The sequence below is a fragment of the Tupaia chinensis genome, unplaced genomic scaffold, assembly GCF_000334495.1.
Source record: "Tupaia chinensis unplaced genomic scaffold, TupChi_1.0 Scaffold144529_1, whole genome shotgun sequence".
In the NCBI taxonomy this organism is placed as follows: Eukaryota; Metazoa; Chordata; class Mammalia; order Scandentia; family Tupaiidae; genus Tupaia; species Tupaia belangeri.
In genome coordinates, this window is record NW_006204388.1 from 2,093,899 (window position 1) to 2,117,039 (window position 23,141).

At 36.6% G+C, this 23,141-nt stretch overlaps 1 protein-coding gene and 1 pseudogene across 1 annotated transcript in view; both read right to left on the minus strand.

The window, feature by feature from the left end:
• LRRC7 (leucine rich repeat containing 7) overlaps positions 1-23,141 on the minus strand; it is a 543,267-nt gene that overhangs the window by 467,359 nt on the left and 52,767 nt on the right. The gene's annotated exons all lie outside the window — the stretch shown is intronic.
• LOC106733713 (tRNA methyltransferase 10 homolog B-like) lies at positions 19-20,419 on the minus strand (annotated as a pseudogene).

Genomic DNA, 23,141 nt, shown 5'->3' on the forward strand with positions numbered 1-23,141 from the left:
GCTCTTCCGTCAAGGCATCTACAGCACTTTGTGCAGCTGCAAAGAGGCTGTGCATTGTTTCACTGAATTCTGAAATACCTAGCCTTTTCCCAAAGAAATTCCTTTTTACAATGCTTTAGGCCAGTTGTGAGTCTCAGAGCAAGTAGACAAGATATCAATGACTTTATTGGTCACCAATATTTCTGAATGATAGTTTTCATTCCATTCTGGTGTCTGGCCATAGATTCCTGGATTAGAACGTGGGCTGTCCTGACAGAGTATTCCTGGGTCTTTTGAAACATCACCTTCTTCTGCATGCTTTCACCTACTAGTCCACCAAGGATATAAACTTTGTTAGGATCAACATTTTCAAGAGCATGTCCCGGGTCAGATATACGAAGGTTTCCAGTGCAAATCAACTAAAGCAGTCTTCTGTTATATCTAGCAGGTAAGTAAAAAATCCATTATTCATCCTCAAACACTCTTCATACAAGGTACTGTCTGTTGTAAATCCGGTAAAGCACATCCTCAATGGCCTGTCAGTTTTTTGTTTGAACCAGATTGCCTTCAGATCTGTCCAACCAGTCTACTCGACTCCTTTCTCTGAGTGGCAGGTCATAACCCCCCATCGATACAGCCTTGGGCCAGTGTTTGGCTTCCAAAATTTCTCTTTGGTTAAAGTTCTCAGAAAACATTTACTGTGCTAGGTGGAGATGCCTAAATTTTTCTGCACAACTGGCTTTTCTTCTTTTTCTTTCTTGTGGTTTGCTCTTCTTTGCTGCAGTTATTTTTTTCCCAGTGTCTCTGTATTCTCTGAATATTTTTCAAGCACCAGGTGGCACTGCCTGTGGACATGGTCTCTCTCTCTCTCACAGCACTCACCTTCCATAGCAATTTGAAGAAGATGGACGATTCTAGAGATTCCTTCATCTCTGTCCTCTAGATGCTCTCGTGTCTCTATGACGCAGGTGACTGTTTTCAGAGCACTTCCTTCCAATATCTAGATCATGTAGTTTGTCCTTTATTCTGTGTTTTGCTATTCGCTTTGTCAATAAATAGTCATCAAGCACCTCCTATAATGCAGGACCTGCTGAGAGTGGCTACAAGGCAATGGAAGTGGAGGTCACTTTAGAAGATATTTGATATCAACAACTCACACAGCGGTGGTGGTGTATATCTGGCTCCAGGATACAAGATTGCCATTTTTCAAATTAATTTTATTTCCAAATGCCCACAATGAAATTTTAGAAAATTGTTAAAATAAAACCCCACTCAAAATAGCATAAAAATATGTGAGTTGAATGAAATACAAAAAGCATTCCCCAACCAAAAGAGATTGATAAATTAGATCTTAAAAGAAAAAATATAAGCTTCTATAGGTTGGGCCTGTAATCTAGTGGTTGAGGAAGCTGAATCCCATATCCAATGCAGTTCATATCCTGACCCTGGTGGCTCAAAAACATGGCAAATATTTGTGCATGTGCTCCAAATCCCAACATGATGGAGAAAGGGTCGAGGCTTGGCCAAGTGTCATTGAGGGGTGCTTGCTTGTTCTCTGTCTCTGTTTCTCTCTCTCTCTCTCTCTCTCTCTCAGTGGCAAGCACAAACACCCTCTGACAATTAAAAAAAACCTTTCTGCTTACTAGGAGCTAAGTAGAAAATAATAACTATAGAGTGGGAAAAGATATTTTTAACACAAATAATTAATATAGAATATTTATACAGAATATTTATAAAATTTCTAGTAATAAATAAGATGAATTATAAAAATATACTTATGTTTCCTTAAAAAAATCTTCTTAAATAAATATATCCAAATGGCCAATTACAAATACTTCAATCCTTTTCCTTCGTTCTTCTTTCCCGTTAGAATTCTGGGTATGCATGTATATGTACCAAGTGCATTTTTTTCAAGCAGCCAGAGCTGGGATATTAACTGCAGTCAGCAATGTGGGATCTGACTTTCTTAACTGCTAGCCTATTAGGCCAGTCCTAAATTTGAATTATTGAAAAGTCTTTCACTTCTTAAGATAGAGACCTAAATTTAAAACTTATTTATTGGGTCATAGGAAAAGTCATGATGCATAGAAAAACAGAAAAAAAAGTCATGACTTTTTGGATGACCCAACACACCTTTTCCTAATATTAGAAAAACAAACAAACAGGGACCAGCAGTTGGTGTAATGGCTATGTTGCTGGACTCCCATGTAGTCGACTGCGGTTCGAGTCCCAGACCTGGTGGCTTAAACTCACACTAGGCGCGTGTGCATGCGTGCGTGCCCAAGATCCCAAGAGGAGAATGGAAGAGAAGGGATTGTGGTGTGGCTATCTCCCCAGGGGCGTGATTTCTCACTTTCTGTCTCTCTGTCTCTGTCTTTCTGGCGAGTACACGCTCCCTATAGCTAAAACCTCTCCCTCCCAAAAAAAGAAAAAGAAAATGAAAATCAAACAAATAAAGAAAACACTGCTAAGGGCTTTTGAGTGGCAGATATTTAAAACTCTAGCTCTTGAAGCATGCTTTCCAAATACCAGCAACAAAATTGTAGAAAATTGCTTTTTTAAAAAGCCACTCACATAGCATAAACGATGTATAAGTGTATAATAAAATATAAAAAGCATATCCCAACCAAAAATGATTGATAAATTAGACAATCTTTTAAAAACTTTCTATAGGCTGGTCCTATAACTCTTGTAATATTTTTATGTGGTAAAGTGGTTGATTTAGACTGAGAAATTAAATGACCTGTCATATAAATCTGTTGTTTCTTTAGTAAAACTACATCTCCTTGGAATTTGGATAGAAATGTTAGTTTTTCCTCACTGATTGAAATTACTTTATGCCAATAGATAATTACTTCTTTCCCCAAGTCCTTGTGGTACCATCTTAAGTTCTAAAATGCCAAATATATTGGTTTACATCAAAAGAATTTTTATTTAACTTAACTGTCCTTCAAAAGGTTTGCTAAGATCATGTCCCTTTGAGAGAGGCTGGAGTTTCCCTGAAGGAGTATCCATTTCCATCATCAGTTAAACGGAGAAGAATTTTATCTTCATACAGGATCGGAAGTTAGTGTAAGAGCCAAAAACTCTTCCTACATTCTCAGTGGTTCAAGTAGCAGTAAACATGGACGTGAATTTATAGAGATTCCCTGAGCACTCCTAGCAGTAGATATGTTGGCTCCTGCCCAAAGGAGGATACCAGAAACTGGGACTTACTCAGACATAGCCCTGAGAAGGACCTGAAGCCAGGCCTGAGCCTATAATCTTTTCTTTTCTTTTCTTTTCTTTTCTTTTCTTTTCTTTTCTTTTCTTTTCTTTTCTTTTCTCTTCTTTTCTTTTCTTTTTTTTCTTTTTCTTTTCTTTTCTTTTCTTTTCTTTTCTTTTCTTTTCTTTTCTTTTCTTTTCTTTTCTTTTCTTTTCTTTTCTTTTCTTTTCTTTTCTTTTCTCTTCTTTTCTTTTCTTTTTTTTCTTTTCTTTTCTCTTTTTTCTCTTTTCTTTTCTTTTCTCTTTTCCTTTTCCTTTTCCTTTTCCTTTTCCTTTTTACAAATACTTCAATCCTTTTCCTTCGTTCTTCTTTCCCGTTAGAATTCTGGGTATGCATGTATATGTACCAAGTGCATTTTTTTCAAGCAGCCAGAGCTGGGATATTAACTGCAGTCAGCAATGTGGGATCTGACTTTCTTAACTGCTAGCCTATTAGGCCAGTCCTAAATTTGAATTATTGAAAAGTCTTTCACTTCTTAAGATAGAGACCTAAATTTAAAACTTATTTATTGGGTCATAGGAAAAGTCATGATGCATAGAAAAACAGAAAAAAAAGTCATGACTTTTTGGATGACCCAACACACCTTTTCCTAATATTAGAAAAACAAACAAACAGGGACCAGCAGTTGGTGTAATGGCTATGTTGCTGGACTCCCATGTAGTCGACTGCGGTTCGAGTCCCAGACCTGGTGGCTTAAACTCACACTAGGCGCGTGTGCATGCGTGCGTGCCCAAGATCCCAAGAGGAGAATGGAAGAGAAGGGATTGTGGTGTGGCTATCTCCCCAGGGGCGTGATTTCTCACTTTCTGTCTCTCTGTCTCTGTCTTTCTGGCGAGTACACGCTCCCTATAGCTAAAACCTCTCCCTCCCAAAAAAAGAAAAAGAAAATGAAAATCAAACAAATAAAGAAAACACTGCTAAGGGCTTTTGAGTGGCAGATATTTAAAACTCTAGCTCTTGAAGCATGCTTTCCAAATACCAGCAACAAAATTGTAGAAAATTGCTTTTTTAAAAAGCCACTCACATAGCATAAACGATGTATAAGTGTATAATAAAATATAAAAAGCATATCCCAACCAAAAATGATTGATAAATTAGACAATCTTTTAAAAACTTTCTATAGGCTGGTCCTATAACTCTTGTAATATTTTTATGTGGTAAAGTGGTTGATTTAGACTGAGAAATTAAATGACCTGTCATATAAATCTGTTGTTTCTTTAGTAAAACTACATCTCCTTGGAATTTGGATAGAAATGTTAGTTTTTCCTCACTGATTGAAATTACTTTATGCCAATAGATAATTACTTCTTTCCCCAAGTCCTTGTGGTACCATCTTAAGTTCTAAAATGCCAAATATATTGGTTTACATCAAAAGAATTTTTATTTAACTTAACTGTCCTTCAAAAGGTTTGCTAAGATCATGTCCCTTTGAGAGAGGCTGGAGTTTCCCTGAAGGAGTATCCATTTCCATCATCAGTTAAACGGAGAAGAATTTTATCTTCATACAGGATCGGAAGTTAGTGTAAGAGCCAAAAACTCTTCCTACATTCTCAGTGGTTCAAGTAGCAGTAAACATGGACGTGAATTTATAGAGATTCCCTGAGCACTCCTAGCAGTAGATATGTTGGCTCCTGCCCAAAGGAGGATACCAGAAACTGGGACTTACTCAGACATAGCCCTGAGAAGGACCTGAAGCCAGGCCTGAGCCTATAATCTTTTCTTTTCTTTTCTTTTCTTTTCTTTTCTTTTCTTTTCTTTTCTTTTCTCTTCTTTTCTTTTCTTTTTTTTCTTTTCTTTTCTCTTTTTTCTCTTTTCTTTTCTTTTCTCTTTTCCTTTTCCTTTTCCTTTTCCTTTTCCTTTTCCTTTTCCTTTTTTTTAAGGTTTTTCCCACAGGACTTGTGCACTGGCCAGAGAGAGACAGTGTGAAGGAAAGTGAAAAATCTCCCACAAAGGGGATGGCCTTAAGCAAGCCCTTCTGTTCCATCTCCCTCTCAGGATTTTGGGCATGCACACAACTGCTCCTGGCATGATTTTTCAAGCTGCCAGGTCCAGTACTGAAACCATGATTGGCCATGAGGCAGTCCAGCACCTTAGCCACCACACCACCTGCTGACCTGAGTTTACTGTCACTTAAGAGTAACCACCTTTAATAGACTGACAATTTTCTTATTCTTGTATATATTCTTGTATATATTTAGTATCTTTCATTTTTACTTGACAAATTTAATAACAGTGAGGTCTCTGATATGCTATGAGGAATAATGGGAAGAGCTTTCCTATATTTGGAAAGCTGCACATAAGATTAGAACACTGTTCTTTCCCCTGAGACCTTGAGCCTCTTAAAATCTCAATTTTGTTTCTTTCTTTTTTTTTTTTTCAGAGTTTTTTTTTTTTCCTTTTTGCTATAGTGCGCATGCACTCACCAGACAGACAGAAAGAGAGAGAGAGAGAGACAGAAAGCAAGAAATCACCCCCCAGGGGAGATGGCCACGCCGCAATCCCTTCTCCTCTGTTCTCCTCTCAGGATCTTGGGCACACACGCACACATGCCCGGCGTGAGTTTTAAGCCACTGGGTCCGGGATGCGAACTGCGGTCGACTACATGGGAGTCCAGCAACATAGCCATTACACTAACTGCTGGTCCCTCCAATTTTGTTTCTTTTACCACCTTCACTTCCAGACGAGTTTCCTTACACTTCTCCAGAATCTCTGCATTCTCAGTATAATCCCAGATCCTCAGTTTCAACAAGAGTCAATACATTTTAGATGCTTCATGTTGTTGTATATTGTTGTACAAAGTTCATCAAGTCTTCTTTCATTCATATTATTACTTTGGGTTGTTGGGTTGTATTGACACCCACAACAGAGATGCTAGTGTCAAAACATTGGCTTATCATTAGGTTCTTTAAAAAGTAGTAGTCTTTGTTATTCATGACTTTTCTTAACAGACTAACATTAAGTAATCATCCTGATTGAAAAGCCAGATTTATAGGCATTGGAGATTAATTATGATAAAAATGTAGGCCATAATATGGACAAGAAAATTTCTGCCTCCAAACTAGTGACAAATGAATAATAATGTGGAAAGTTATTTAATTTTTATATGGAAAATTAATAAACTGAGAAGGACAAGAACAATGTTTACTTTTGGTCACATAAAACTAGCAATTATTAATTATAACACATTAAGATATAAGTAAGGCAGTATTCTTCATTTTGAAAAGTTAAAAGTCTAATTTTAGGGTGAGCCAGACACATAAAGAGATATAAGGTAAAATATAACATATTAAAAGCTGTAAGAATGATGCCAGTAGAAACAGAAGGTTCAGTAAAAGAAAATATTATATTTAATAATTTAGTAATAAACCTTTGGGAAAAGGTCATAATGAAAAGGGATGCAAAAGAATTAAAGATATTTGGTATGTCATAATTAGAACAATGAGAATATTACTAATAAAAAAAGAAAGGCACAGGCAGGTAAAGGGCTGAGAGAATGTTGTACAAGTTAGAAAACACAGTAGCTCAGTCCAGTACAGTGTTTGGGAAAGTACATGGCAATAAAAAAAAGAAAAAGAAAGGCATAGGAAGAGGCTTTGGATAGGAGAGATCTTCAAAAAATTCAGAGGGAATGAGTACTTTGAAAAACTATGTGCGGATGTAAAATTTGTCATGCTAAATTAACTCTTACTTCATTTAAATTCATTAAAATGAACTTTAATTTCATTTTCTACTACCTTTTGATGTTCCTTCATACACTTTCAAGTTGAAGATTTTATTTAATTCGGTTGACACTGAATTAGGCAGTGGGAGCTGTTGGGAGCAGCTCCATCAATAAACCATGTGAAGGGAGAGTTGGATCGAAGCAAATGGAAGGAAAGCTTAAAAGCAAGGGAATCACCCAGCATATTTACTGCAGCAGTTCCAGGGGAAGGTGATAAGATCCTTGACAGGCAGAATGGTAGCACGTCAATGAAGGCTGGTGGCAAATTTACCTTTTTTGGAGACTGAACTTGCTCTAGCAGTTGTTGCTACATTGGCTAGAAAGTATGGTAAATACATATCTTTACAAATAACAATGATATAACCTGACAAGACAATGTACAAGGTAACACTCTGAGAAAAACAAATAAATACCTTCATCAGCATAGACTGAGTCTGATTATTAAACATCGATGATATTTCAACTAGCAAACTTCCAAGTCAGAGAAAATGTCCTGTACTCATCTCATTCAAGAATCCAATGTACTTCAGTTTGTTTGTTTGTTTGTTTGTTTTTGAGATTTTTGCTGTAGGGCATGTGTACTCGCTGGAGAGACAGAGACAGAGAAGTCTAAGTTTGAATTCTGGCCCAGGGAAATCATCCTCCGGGGGGACGGTCATATCACAATCCCTTCTTCTCATGTTCTCTTGGGATTTTTAACATACAGGCACACACACCCAGTGTGAGTTTTAAGCCACTGGATCTGGGACTTGAACCATGTTTGACTATGTGGAAGTCCAATAATGTAACCATTACACCATCTACTGGTCCCAATGTGATTCAGTTTAAGCATTTGCTAAAGCCCTAAGAGTCTAAACAATCTAATTTAGAGTAGAAGATCTCTCAGAACTAATAGACTATTCAGAACTAATAGACTGTAACAGAAAATCAAATAGCCAGACTTTAGTTTGGGATAGTTCTTTTTCTTTTTCTTTTTCTTCTTCTTTTTTTTTTTTTTTTTTTTTTTTGAGATTTTTGCTATAGGGCACTTGTGCTTGCTGAAAAAACAGACAGAAAGCGTGAAATCACACACACACACACACACACACACACACACACACACATATACTTGGAGGGGTTGATCATGTTGCAAACCTGTCTTCTCGACTCTCCTCTCGGGATTTGAGGCATGCAAGCACACAAACCCAGAATAAGTTTCAAGTTACCAGGTCTAGGACTTGAATCACGGTAGACCACGTGGGAGTCCAGTGACATAATCATTACGCCATTTACTGGTCCCAGGATAGTGGTTTTTCTACAAAGGAATATAAGACAGGAGAAATCAGATAAATCTAAGTTTGAATTCTGGCCCAAAGGATGCTGGGTAAATTACCTCACTTTCTTGCACCTAGATACAAACACTATCTCATGAGATTTTTGCAAGTATAACTTGAAATAGTGTAAATATGGCATGTCGCCAAGGTCAGCTCATAGTTAGTACTTCAACAAATGCTAACTACAGAAAAGAACATGTATATACAAGACACACAAACATCAGGCAGAAATGAACAGAAAACAAAAATCCTCTGTAAGGAAAGGGGAAAATATTGTCAAGAACTTTCCAATTACAATCACATGGAAAGTATAGTTGCTCCAAGTTTTCAGTGCTATGTCAGAGTTTGTCAGTGCCCACCATTATTCTCTTCTTTCTGGGCACACAGTTAGACACTGTCCAGTCTCTTGCAGCAAGGTGTGTCTGTATACATGAAGTCTTGCTAATGGAATGCTGTGGGAGTGATGTGTGTCACTTTGGAGCCTATTAAAAGTTGCACTTGTGGGACCAGCAGTTAGCGTAATGGCTATGTCGCTGGACTCCCATGTAGTCGACTGTGGTTCATGTCCCAGACCTGGTGGCTTAAAACTCACGCCAGGCGTGTGTGCGTGCGTGCCCAAGATCCCGAGAGGAGAACGGAGGAGAAGGGACGCACGTGCCCTATAGCAAAAGGAGCGCCCGTCCCCCATAGAAAAAACCCCTCCAAAAAAAAAAAAAAAAAAAAGAAAGAAAGAAAAGAAAAAGCTGCACTTGTAATTCTTCTTGTTTGTTTGTTCTCTTCTTTCTTTCTTCCAAGAGCAAAAAAGGCAGACAAAAAGAGAGAGAGAAAGAGAGAGAACCTCCAACAGGTTCTTAAGCCATAATCAATTCTCAAGATTATGCTACTGAAGCACTGCTATCTGGTTCTATGCACTTGTAATCCTTCTTCCTCATCACCAGGTGAGAGGATTCTAGAACAATAGTACTCAAACATTTTGGTTTCAGAATTCCTCTTTACTCATAATAATTATTCATCATACAAAGAGCAGAAGGAGCTTGTATTAAATATGGATTTACTATATGAAAGGAAAGGTGGGAGCTATATAAATACTTACTAATCCATTTAGAAGTAACAATAATGGAGTCATTGAATGCCAATTAATTTTTTTGTGAGGTTTTTGCTATAGAGTGCGTGTGTCTGCCAGAAAGAGAGACAGAGAGACAGAGAGACAGAAAGCTAGAAATCACCCCTCAAGGGGGATGGCAACTCCACAATCCCTTCTCATCCTCCTCCTGGGATCTTGGGCACACGTGCAAACATGTGTGGTATGAATTTTAAGCCACTGGGTCTGGGACTGGAACTGCGTTCTGCTATGTAGGAGGCAAGTGACCTAACCACTACACCATCTGCTGGCCACTAGAACGTTAAACAACATATTTTAACCCAAATAACTATAACTTCAAAAAGATTGAGAAGAGTAGCATTATTTTACATTTTTGCTAATTTCTTTTATGTTAGCATACTATAAGAGAGTTGGCTCTCCTATCTGCTACCGTGTGTGAAGAGAATATAGTCTCCCACAGAAAAGTAGCTGGAAATGAAAGGAGTATCTTAAGATGATTTTGTTTATTCTTCTTTGATAATAAACAGGAGTTCATTGTTTAAAGTCTTTGAAATACATGAGGCCAGAAGGCAACGTGGTAGTTAAGGCACTGAACTCTCGCATGGCTAACTATAGTTCAAGTCCCAGACCTGGTAGCTTCTTTTCTCACTTTCCTTTTTTCCTGTGCTCTCTTGTCCAATTAAAAAATTAATAATAATAACAAATTAAAATTAAGTAATTCTTTTAAAAAACTTTGAAATATAGAATTTGAATTCATATCAGTCAATATTTCATATTCTATTACATTAACATCCATGACTGCATTGTGCATTTTGAATGGGCTATTTACTAATACATAATTTTGTGATTTCATACATTAATCATCTGGAATATATTTGCTCTCTGAGTTAGCATAACTTCCGAATGTTAACACATTCATTACGTGATAAAAGTAACACCACCAAACTCATAAGAAAAGTCTTTTTTACTATAATTTTATTTGACATATAATAATTATACTTATTTACTGGATTCAATATGATTTTTCAAAACATGAATACAATGTGTAATGATCAAATTGGTATAACAAATATATCCATCATCTCAAACATTTTCATTGCTTTGTGTTGTGAACATTCAAAACCTTGTCTCCTAGCTTTTTTGAAATATATTTTAAATAGTCACCAACTATAGTTACCCCATTATGCTATAATATGCTAGAATTCATTCTTCTTATTTATCTGCAATTTTTTAACTGTTACCCAAGTTCTCCATATTCTATCTCCCTCTTTCCAGCTTCTGGTATCTATAATTCCACTCTTCACTTCTATGCAAGGAAATCTTGATTTTCCACAAATGAGTGAGAAGTTAAGGACATCAAATTAAAAAGGAGGGAGTGAAATCATCCCTGTTTGAGGATGACATGATCACATACAGAGGAAAATCTGAAGGCTCCACAAAAGAAATTTTAGAATTGATAGATATACTTAGAAACGTTTCAGAAGACAAAATCAGTAAGGTTCTTGTACACCAAACACCAACTAGGTGAAAAAGACATTTAAAAAGGTAATCCTATTCATAGTCACTATTTTCAAAGAATGCCTGGGAATACATTTAACCAAGGAGATGTCTATAATGAGAATAAAACATGATGTAAGAAAACAAAAACACAACAAAACTGGAAAGACATCCCATGCTTCATGTACTGGAAAAATTAATATCATTAAAATGTCTATCATACAGGGCTGGTACTGTAGCTTGGTGGCAAAGGTAGACAGATTATATACGATTGACCACAGTTTGAGTCCTGGACCTGAAAACTTGAGAAACATGCTGTCTGTGTGGGTGTATGTGTGGTGTGAGTGCCCAAAATCCTGAAAAGAGGGAGAGAGAGAGGGATTGTGGCATAACCATTTTCCATGAGGGGTGCTTTCTCCACTTGTTCCAGCAAGCACATACACCCTCTATAGAGAAAAATAAGCACCAAACAAACACAACTTATACAACCTAAAGAAATCGATAGATAAAATGTAATCTATACTAAAATGCTGATTTCCTTTTTCACAGTAATAGAAAAAAAAATTTAATTCACATAGAATCCCAAAATGCTCCCAATAGCCAAAGTAATGCTATCACATAGTACAAATAGAACAAAGTCGAAAGCAGCACACTACCTGGCATAAAATATACTCCAAAGCTACAGGAACCACACATGCATGGTATGAGCATAAACACAGAAATACAGACCAGTAGAACCAAATAGAGGGCCCAGAAATAAATACACATGCAGGCAGGTGACTTGACAAAAGTCCAAAAAATATTTTTTTGGGAAAGAACAGGTTTTTGTTTTCCCCATAAATGGTGCTGAGAAAATTGTATATCCATATGCAGAAGAACAAAACTAGATCCCTGCCTAGCCATGTTTCATAATTATTATGGATCAGTCTCCTCCATTTGCTTTCTCTATTTGAGAGTTCTTATCATTATATGTTTTTCTAATTATGTTTCCCCACTGTCTATTATTGTTATTATGGAGTCGTGGATTACTTTTTTGAAGAAGGAGTATGTATGTACTGTCCACGGGAAGAAATATGAAAGAGATGTCATGTTAGGAAGACAGGACCATAACAGCACTGCTAGTACTTACAGGGACTGACTACATAAAGGCTCAGATACTAAGTCCTAAGGACGAAGGCAATGCCTCCACTTGTAGTCCCACTGGGACTTGTAGTCCCTCAAGCTCTTACGAGGCCTCAGAGTAGTTCTGATTATTTTATACTAAGTTTATAATGACCTTTAGCTCACAAAAATTGTTTCCCCACACTCTATCCTTGTTACTAATGTGTCCATGTTTAATATATTCCAAAGAGGTTTCTGAACATTCATGATTGAAATTGGAGATTTATTAACCATCAATTAGGTAACTATGTGCCAGAAAATGTAGTAGGTGCTGGCTATCCAATGGTAAGCAAACCAGATGTGGTCCATCTTCTCGTATAAATGACTGCAATGATATACTTGCTTTTGCCAACTGATTTGCATTTGGCTTGATTTGTGTTCGATGACATCCTAGTCCTGCTTAGTGATGAACTCCAAACTCTAGCTGTTTCCACTCATATTCCAACATAATAGCACACCATTCAATTATCACAGCTATGAGTGAAATGTATTCTAAAAAGAGAATCAATAATGATGAAACTCACCACTATAATTTCTAATCATGTTACTGATTAGAAATTGAATTTCTGGGGACCAGCAGATGGTGTAATGGTTATGCTGTTAGACTCCCATGTAGTTGATAGCGGTTTGAGTCCTGGACCCAGTGGCTTAAACTCATGCTGGGTGCGTGTGCAAGCATGCCAAAAATCCCAAGAGAAGAATGGAGGAGAAGGGACTGTGGCATGGCCATTTCCCTTGGGGGGGGGGTGTGATTTCTCAATTTCTATCTCTCTGTCTTTCCAGTGAGTGCATGTGCCCTATGGCAAAAACCTCCCTTAAAAAAAAAAAAAAAAGAATTGAATTTCTGCATCAAGTAGCTATAAAACTAAACATGTAAATACAATATGAAGATTAAACTCTTCTCAAAAGATAACAAATAACTTTGACTTCCAATATTTGAATAGCATCTAGTGATTCATGGGATTTCTTCAGGAATGCATGTTGTTATCAACTCTGCCGCAATGTATTCTGAATGCGGAAGTTTGATTGGGTATGAAGTAGTTCCTTTATGGACAAGATTTTTTAATTACACCTGTTCTGACTTATAGCTTGTCATTCTGAATACTATCCCTTTCTCCTTTAAAACTGCTTCATTTCTCTGAAGACCTGGCAAGATTGACATTATCTTCTTTTTTTAAAAAGAAATATTTTATTGAATTTTCTTTCTTTCTTTTTAATTTTGACCAGAGAGGGACAGAGTGAAAGAGAGAGAATGAGAGAAAGTGAGAAAGCAAGTTGCCAGGTCCAGGAGTCAAGCCAGGGTAGGCCATATGGGTGTTCAGTGCCCTTAACTACCACACTACCTGCCTACCCCAAGATTGACATTTCCTGACAACATATATTTAAGATATTACCCTAACTAAGCTTGCTTACTCATTAGTAATATGGAATATTTAAAGTAAATTTTTTTCATTCAGTCTTTTGGCTCTAGATTATTTTCTCTCATCAGAAAATCTATGAATGTAATAAGTCATCAAGCACTTGGAAAATATTTTTTCTATTAAACTCACTGTATTATAATCATATAATTAAAGTAGCTTAAAATAATGCTTGCTTGTATTGAGAAAGCACACTCAATACCTGAAAGCACCACTATGCTATTTTACATACTATTTTTATTTTATTAAAAATTTAATTATGGAGTACTACTATAGATTTATATATATTTTATATATATCTATATAGTAGTACAGCACTACTACAAATTTTTACTTTAACAGAGAATAGTTGATCTACTAACAATGTTTTGAATCTAAGTACAAAAGTTAGGCATCTTAATTTACAATAACTAAAAAGATCTGGATTTTTAAAATGAAAATTTACTTTCCAGATCTCTAAAAAATTGACATTAAATATATTTATTGCACTATAATTACAACTCCGAAGATTATTTAAATATGTGCATTATTCATAACAATCTCATAAAAACAAGTATTAAGAATTATAATCTTTTTGGTACAGTTTACAATGTCAACACAGTTCTGCTTGCTATTTGGTACTTTAGAAGTACTTAATGAATTCCTTTGATAATTATATTTAAATATTGTTTTTCTTTATCATTATAGCAAATTAATAGCTTAATTAATAGGAATTTGGGTAATTGAATCCGGTGATCTGACCAACCTACAAGGAGTTATATCTCTTGTATTCTCTGTGGTGGGGGTGTGCCACAGGAGGTTTAGGATATTAGGAAGTGATTGCTTCCTGATCATTTGAGGTTCTTTTCAGTGTGATGTGTGGCTTATTTAAAAATTTGCAATATATTGTTGATGTAAAAATGGGTTTCTTATTAATCCAAAATGACATAATCCTGGAATTTATACAAATAATATTTTTGGACTACCCTTCACTCAAGTATCTTGCTTCATTAACAATTACACGTTTATATATGTATATAAAATTGCATGATTGACCTTTGTATGTTTTCAAGAACGTGTTTAGCTTAAATAAAATCCACTTATAATGGCTTTAATTTTTTGAAAGGTTTATTTTTCTCACTTTATTAGAATTCTGAAAATAGGAATCTGTTGGCATTGATTTACTAGTTCAACAATATCAGCTCCATCCTCTATTCATATGCTAGGTTCTTCCTCAGGATGGTTAAGTCAGCTTTCTTTCCAACATAAGGAGATTCTCTGTTTCTGTACTGGGCAAGCAGAAACATTCTAAGGACTCTCAGCAGTCTTCTGAGACTACGGTCCCGAACTATTATCAAAAACACTGACCCTAGTTGAAAGGGAGGCTGGGGAAATGAGAAATTAATTTTCAGCCCATATGGATGCAATTGTCAAGAGACTTCTCAGTGCTACAAAAGTGTCTTTACAAATTCTTCATAAAAGAAATTATTGGTGATAAAACCTAAAAAGGATTTTTAAGCAGTAAGAGTAATTACATAGACAGCATATTTATGTTTAGTCTATTTTTTTATACCAGATATTTGCTTCCAAGTTGGGAAAAGTAGAAGAAAACTATCCAAACTCTTGCTAAGACACAAATACAATATACCTCAGCTAGTCCTATGTTGCCTAGTGAGATAGGTTGGATATTTATGTATCATACTGAGGCACTTTTTATACAACTCTTGTTTCCGCTCTCGAATTTGTGACAAATTGTTTCTACTCAGTCAAGTAATTAGTATTGTCTAGTGTTATTAGGAATTCCACATAGTGCCAAACTAAGTAGATTAGGTACATTTTAGAAATAAGACAAGTCTCACAAACTGTTACATTTCTGTATCCCTTAAGTTACACAGAAGTTAATAGGAAAGCCCAGATAAGTAATCAGTGCCAAGAAAAGGAACATGAATGAAGACAATGAAAGTTGCCTAAGGGCAATTTTAAATTGCTACTGTTCCTTACTGCACAAAAGAACACGGTCCAAATTGGTGTTTGGTCAGTGATATCAATGTGCCACAGAGGCCAGGACAAATGAGAGCTTTATCTGCCTACAGTGCTAATAGATAAAAATGAACATACCCCCCAGTGACTGCATTCAATTTTAGTGGCATAGAAATGAGAGATACACAGTTATCACATACTTCAGTGTTGTATTCCAATTGTATATTACTTGAAATAGGTTGACCATGGGATTGGGTTTGAAAGTTGTTTACCGTAATGAACAGTTTATTATTATGTTTCTGGATGTTTGTCTTTACAATAAAGTCTGAGAAGAAAGCCTTTGACTTTCCTGTTCATTTCACATTGGGATCCATGTACCATTTCCAGCACGAAAGTAATTAACAAATGTTCTTTCTTCTTTTCTTTTTCTTTTTCCTTTTTTTTTTTTTTTTTTTGAGAGAGAGATTTTCGTTTTAAGGCATGTGTACGTGCCAGAGAGACAGAAAGCAAGAAATCCCTTTTCCTCCATTTTCCTCTGGGACCTAGGGCATGCAATCACATGCCTTGCATGAGTTTCAAGCCACCAGGTTGGGAACTCGAACAGCACTCAAACAGTCGATGGTCAAATGGGAGTCCAGTGACATGACTACTATGCCATCCGCTGGTCCCACAGGCTTTTTTTTTTTTTTTTTTTTGACAAAATAAAGAAACCAATACAATTTTCTACTGAAGAATTTATGTTGGGACTAGCAGATGGCATAACGGTTACATCACCAGATTCCCATGTACTCAACTATGTTTCAAGTCCCGATCCTGTGGCTTAAAAACTCAGGCATGTGCATGTGTATCCAAAATCCCGAGAGGAGAATGAAGAAGGTCTTACAGCCTGGCCCTCTCCCCTTGAGAGTGATTTCTTACTTTCTGTCTCTCTGGCCAGAGCAGACACTATATAGCAAAAATCTCTTAAAAAATTTGGGCCAGCAGATGGCAGAATGGTTATGTCGCTGGATTCCCGTGTAGCTGACCGCAGAGTCTTAGACCCACTGGCTTAAAACTCATGCCAGGCACATATGCGTGGGTGCCCAAAATTGCAAGAGGAGAATGGAGGTGAAAGGACTGCAATGTGGCCATCCCCTTGGGGGGGCGATTTTTTTGCCTCTTGTCTCTGTGTCTTTTTCTGTCCCTCTGCCAAGTGCACATGCCCCATAGCAAAAATCTATCTCTAAAAAAAGAGAATTCATGTTTATATATGTTTTATACATAAATAGGTAGATATAGATGACATATCCATGTGTTTATCTTAATTAATATAAAATGAAAAATGAACAGGTTTATCAAGAACAGAGCTACCAGATGTATGTTTAATATTTTCAAATTTCTGAAATTTTATGAATAATTATTGAATTAACTAATTAATTAATCTTTTAGGCTTTTATCACAGGGTACGTGTACTCACTGGAGAGAGACAGACAGGGAAAGTGAGAAATTACTCCAAAGGGGAGACTGCCTCCCCTAAGGGAAGACTGCCACAATCCCTTCTCATTTTCCTCTCAGGATCTGGGGCATGTAGTGGTCAATGTGATTTTTAAGCTGCCAGGTCCAGGACTTGAACCATGGTCAGTCATGTGGGAGTCCAGCACCTTAACTACCATGTCACTTGCTGATCTCTGAGTAATTATTTTATTTTTACAATCATACATTAGATAAATATTCTTACAGTTTCCTCATTAGTCCTTATGGTTATCTAGCTTCTAATGAAAATTCACAACTGCCTTTCATCCTTTCATTATCCTTCCTCTTGGAGATTTTATTTATATGTGTATATATGTATATGTATGTGTGTGTGTATATATATATATATATATATACACACACATCCTGCAAGTGTAGCTTAATGACGCCAGAGAACATACTTCCAGAAAAGTTCCTCTTTAGCTTCCTCCCATTATTCACTCATAATGGTTTCAGGTGATCCGAAATTGTCAAGATACTTTCATTTGCCAAATCTAGATACATTACTTTGTTCAACATTTGGAAATGTACATGCACTGAAGTACCAAATATAATATTTCCCATCAAATGTGCATACGATATGCCAGTGAGCGTGCTAAAGGCTTAGCAAACAACAGTGAGAAAGGCAAACTCTCCATGACCTCACCAATTAAAAATAAATGAAAGCAAAGGCAGCACATTTTTTTTTTTTTTTTTTACCGATAACAACAGGGATTACTGAGTAAATCAGTGATTGCATTCAAGAGCTACCTCGTACAGACTGGAAGATGACGCTTGAAGTAAAAACTGAAGGATGAGTACCAGGAATTGAACGTTGGTATGTCCTCGAAATTCACATGTTAAAATCCTAATCACCAATGGGATGGTATTTGAAGGTGAAGCCTCTGAAAGGCATTTTGGTCATGACTGTAGAAGTCTCATAAACAGAATTAGTTATCTTGTGAGAAGAGCCTGAGAACCTTCGGATTCTCTCTGATCTCTGCCATATGAAGGTACAATGAGGAGATGGTCATCTTTTATTTTTGAGAGGTTTTTGCCATCGGGTGCGTGCGCTTGACAGACAGAGAGAGACAGAGAGACAGAAAGTGAGAAATCACCCCCCCCCCCCCAGGGGGGATGGCCATGCCGCAATCTCTTCTCCTCCATTCTCCTCTCGGGATCTTGGGCGTGCACGCACACGCGCCCCGCATGAGTTTTAAGCCACCGGGTCTGGGACGTGAACCACGGTTGACTACATGGGAGTCCAGCAATATAGCCATTTCGCCAACTGCTGGTCCCAGGAGATGGTCATCTTAAAACCAGGAAGCAGGGCCCCGGCAGGTGGTGTGGTAGTTAGGGGCCTTAGATTCCCACATGGCTGACGGTGGTTTGATTCCAGACCTGGAGGCTCTCTCACTTTCCCTTTTTCTCTGTCTATCTCTGTGTTTGGTCAAATTAAAAAATAATAATAACAAATAGAAATAAATAAATAATTCTTTAAAAAACAAAAAACAGAAAGCAGAACCTTAACAGACACCAGGTCTGTTGGCATGCTGATCTTGGATTTGCCAGCCTCCTGGAACTATGAGAAGTGTTTGCTATTTAAGCCACTCAGTCTATAGCATATTTGCTATAGCCTCCGGCACAGGCTAAGACAATGAGTTAAAGTTCATTAAGTGAGGATGGGTTGGGTAGGCAAGATTGTTTCAAGAAGTGGAACTGACAAATAGAAACACAAAGAAATGAGAAATAATATGGCATATTATAGAAATGGAAATTGCTCCAGGAAGCCAGAGCTTTTAATGTGGGGGATAAAAAGATGTGCCTTGGGTTTAGCACTTATTCACTATGTAATCTTGGGCAAGTTACTTAAGTAAGTTATTCAACTTCCTGAGTATCTCAATCCCTTCGTGTGTAAAGCAGAAGATAATATCTTCAATATAATTTAGTTGTAAAAATAACTATATGTATATTACATATGTTTCATCTATGAAATTAAGTTTAAAACATTACAAATGTTTAAAGTAAATTACATTATATGATATAAAATACACAAAGTAATGGAAACAAACAAACAAAAAAAAAAACAAAAACAGTTCCTTACCCAAATGCTAAGCAAACGCTGACACGCTCCTTCATCATTATGGGTATTCACTAAGTTAAAAGGATGCTTCTGTCAGTAACAAGAATTTCAGACTAAATCTAATCATTTCATTAAATTACTATATAATGGCTTATGTTCAAGCAAGATTATGGCCACTTTCTAGCAACTAAATCCAGTATAGTAATGCATGTAATGGAATGTTCAATAATCCAGTTTTTAAACTTCAGTTACTCATATTATATTCTAAGTATTAGAATATCAACTCCAGCAAAAAATCACATAAAATACAATTGTTATTGACTAGAAAAATGCATGAACGATGATGTTTGTAATCTCATGTCAGTTTGGAAATTATTTTAATTTCAGTTTGCTGAAATAAATTTATTTACTTTTGGGAACCAGCAGTTAGAGTAATGGCTATGTCGCTGGACTCCCATGTAGTCAACCGCGGTTCGAGTCCCTGACCCGGTGGCTTAAAACTCACGCCGGGCGCGTGTGCGTGCGTGCCCAAGATCCCGAGAGGAGAATGGAGAAGGGATTGCGGCGTGACCATCCCCTCTGGGGAGTGATTTCTTGCTTTCTGTCTCTATGTCTCTCTCTGTCTGTCTGGCGAGCGCACACGCCCTATAGCGAAAACCTCTCAAAAAAATTTATTTGCTTTTAATGCAATATAAGGGAATGATATTCAAGTACCATAAGAATTATTTTAAGACATCATGAAATGTGAGTGACCCAGAAAAGCAATGGGAAAATCACAAAAAGAAAATATGAATGATCTTTGTTATTCATAGACTACAAATTTATGAAGCTTCTTACATGCAAAAATTTATTCGTAAGCCCAATGCTTGTGGCATTTTTTCTGGTTATCTGTGGACATGTGTGTATACACAGAGCTGCAAAATACCTGAGCTGCTCAATACACACATTCCCAGCTGAGGTTGGCTAAAGTGATGCTTTGCTTTCTTTTTCATCTCTCTTACTATAAACAATTCTCCTTTTTGTAATCTTTAGTGCCACATTTTTCACTTTTTCTGATTTTTGTTGGTGATTTCGCTGTTTAAAATAGCCCCCAAGCATAGAGCTGAAGTGCTGTCTAGTATGCTTCAGCACAAGCTGTGATGTGCCTGAAGAGAAAACATGTGTGTTAGGTAAGCTCCATTCAGGCATGAGTTACAGCGCTGTTGGCTAAGAGTTCGATGTAAAGGAATCAACAAAATACATTACATGAGACATCTTTCAACAGAAATATACATAAAGGCAGACTATTTATTGATCACTTAATAGACAGGTGACTAGAAGCTTGCAGGAACCTGTACTTGGAGATGGCGCTTACAAATGTGAGGAGTGAAAAGATCGGCCTTGGCTCTAGCACCTATCTGCTGTTTTCTCTGACAGCAATGATTCAGCATCCACTAATTCAATCTTTGCAACAGCAACTTTATAAAATAAACCACCATGAATGGCAAGAACTGTCTGTACTGACATATTTACCTCACATAATTTAAAATTTATATAATCCAAAATAAGATAAAGAAGGCCAAAGGAAAATGATAACTTATGAAAAATATTCCTACTAATTGAGACCAGAAAGACTTAGCAATGATAATGAATTAAGGGGGAAAAAAGAACATATAGACAGTTGTGAAATAAGATATTTTAAAAATGAAATTACTTTAATTTAGATTTTAAAAAATATATAGATAAAATCATTGGTCCAAAAATTTCAGAGGTATTAATAGGAAACTTGAACTAAGAAAAAACTCTGTTGATGTGTCGTGAGAATAGAAGTGTCAAGGTATTTCTTACTGTTTTGTTTAGAAATAAATTTAGCACATAATTATTTATATTTACCATATTACTTTAATTTATACCTATTCTGTATCTTATTATAAAGCTACATTCTGTTTTATAACAATAATCTTTACTACAATAGATTTAACTAAAAAAAATCAAGGACTGTCGATATGTAACTGAGAGTTTGAGAATGTCAATCATAGAAAACTGTATATGTTAAAATATTTGAAGTGGGGGGGCCAATAGGTGGCATGGTGGTTAAGGTGCTGGACTCCCACAAAGCCAACTGAAGTTTGATTCCCAGACCTAGTGGCTTGCTTTCTCACTCTTCCTCTCTCTCTCTCTCTCTCTCTCTCTCTCTCTCTCTCTCTCTCTCCCTGATGAGTACATGTGCCCTATAGGAAATTAATACTACTACTACTAATAAGTAAAGTAAAATAATTCTTTAAAAACTAATTGGTATAGAAAAGTGTGTTTTTCCTTAAAATACTTTTCCTCAAAGGGCCAGTCTTTTAACAGTTAACCACTGACTAAGCATTATAATTAACTGAGCCAGCATATAAGAAATATGCTATCTTTTTAAATTAGGGACTTTTAAAATAGAACCATCTCTTTAAATGTTCTATATAAAAATTTAAGTATGTTGGGACCAGCAAATGGCATAATGGTTGTCACTGGACTCCCATGTGGTCAACTGCAGTTCAAGTCCCAGACCTGGCAACTTAAAACTCACTGGGTGCATGTGCATGCATGCCCAAGATCCCAAGAGGAGAACGGAGGAGAAGGGACTGAAGCATGGCCATACGCGCTTGGGGGTGATTTCTCACTTTGTGTCTCTGTCTTTGTCTTTCTCTCTGGTGAGCGCATGCACCCTATAGCAAAAATCTCTCTAAAACATTTAAATATGTCAATAAGCTAATTGCATTAAAAAATTAAAATACAATAAAACAGTAAATTCTTCCACAATTGCAAGTACTACAACAAAGAAAATACAAAGAAACAACTTACTAAGGCAGTTCAAAGATCAATAAGTTAAGGGGCTGGCAGGTGGTGGTGTGGTTAAGGGTAATGGACTCCCACATGGCTGACATGGTTCAAATCTTGAACCTGGTGGCTTGCTTTCCATTTTGTCTCTCTGTGCCCCTCTCTGGTCAAATTAATTAATTAAATAATTATTTTTAAAACTATCAATAAGCATGTTAAAATCAACAATATTACTCATATTACAGAAATGGGAACAATAATATGTTACAAATTTCAGGCTAGGGTATAAAAGGAGGGGAAAGGAGAGGAGGAATAGAAACTCAAGAACATATCACTAAACTCAATGCCCAGTTTTGTCATTCCTGAAAATGGGTAACTTGAATCTTCTTGACATTCTACATAGCATCATCAATAAAATATTCTTGCCAAATATTCAGATCTAATATCAGTTTGAAGGAGAAAAAGAAGGAGAAAGGAACAAGTAAAACACCACCACAAATAATTGGCCAAATCTAGATCATGAAATTCTTTGGGGGAAAACAAATCTATTTCTTTGGTTTATTATTATTATTATTATTATTTTGAGAGGTTTTCGCTATAGGGTGCGTGCACTCGCCAGACAGACAGAGAGAGGCATAGAGATAGAAAGTGAGAAATCACCCTCCAGGGGGGCATGATCACACCGTAATCCCTTCTCCTCCATTCTCCTCTCGGGATCCTGGGCACACACGCACACGCGCCCGGCGTGAGTTTTAAGCCACCGGGTCTGGGACAAGAACCACGGTCGACTACGTGGGAGTCCAGCGACATAGCCATTACACTAACTGCTGGTTCCCTGGTTTATTATTTTTTTTTAATTGCCAGAGGGTACACATATTTGCCTGACAGAGAAGAGATGAAGATAACAGCCCTCCCCTCAGAAGAGTATGTTCACACTTCGAATCCTCCATTTTCCTTTCCTATCAGGATTTTAGGCACACAAACGCACCGGCATGTTTTTCAAGCTTCAAGGGCCAGGATTCAAACCTCAGAAGGCAATGTGGATCTAACTCCCAATGCCTTGTGCTTAACCATTATGCAACGCGGACAGCCCCCAAATCTAGTTTCTTCTAAAAATAAAGTACAAGAAATAAAGGGGAAAAAAATTATAGAATTAAGTTTTGTCTGTAAGAGATATATGCTGAAACACTCATTGGTGAAATGATATATTATCAGGATATCTTTGAAATATTGTGGTAAACAAACTCCACCATAGATGAACAACAGTATTAAAATAATCATTACTAAAGCGAGTTATATTAGGTTCACCTTAACATTTCTCCTACTTTATATATATATATATATATATATATA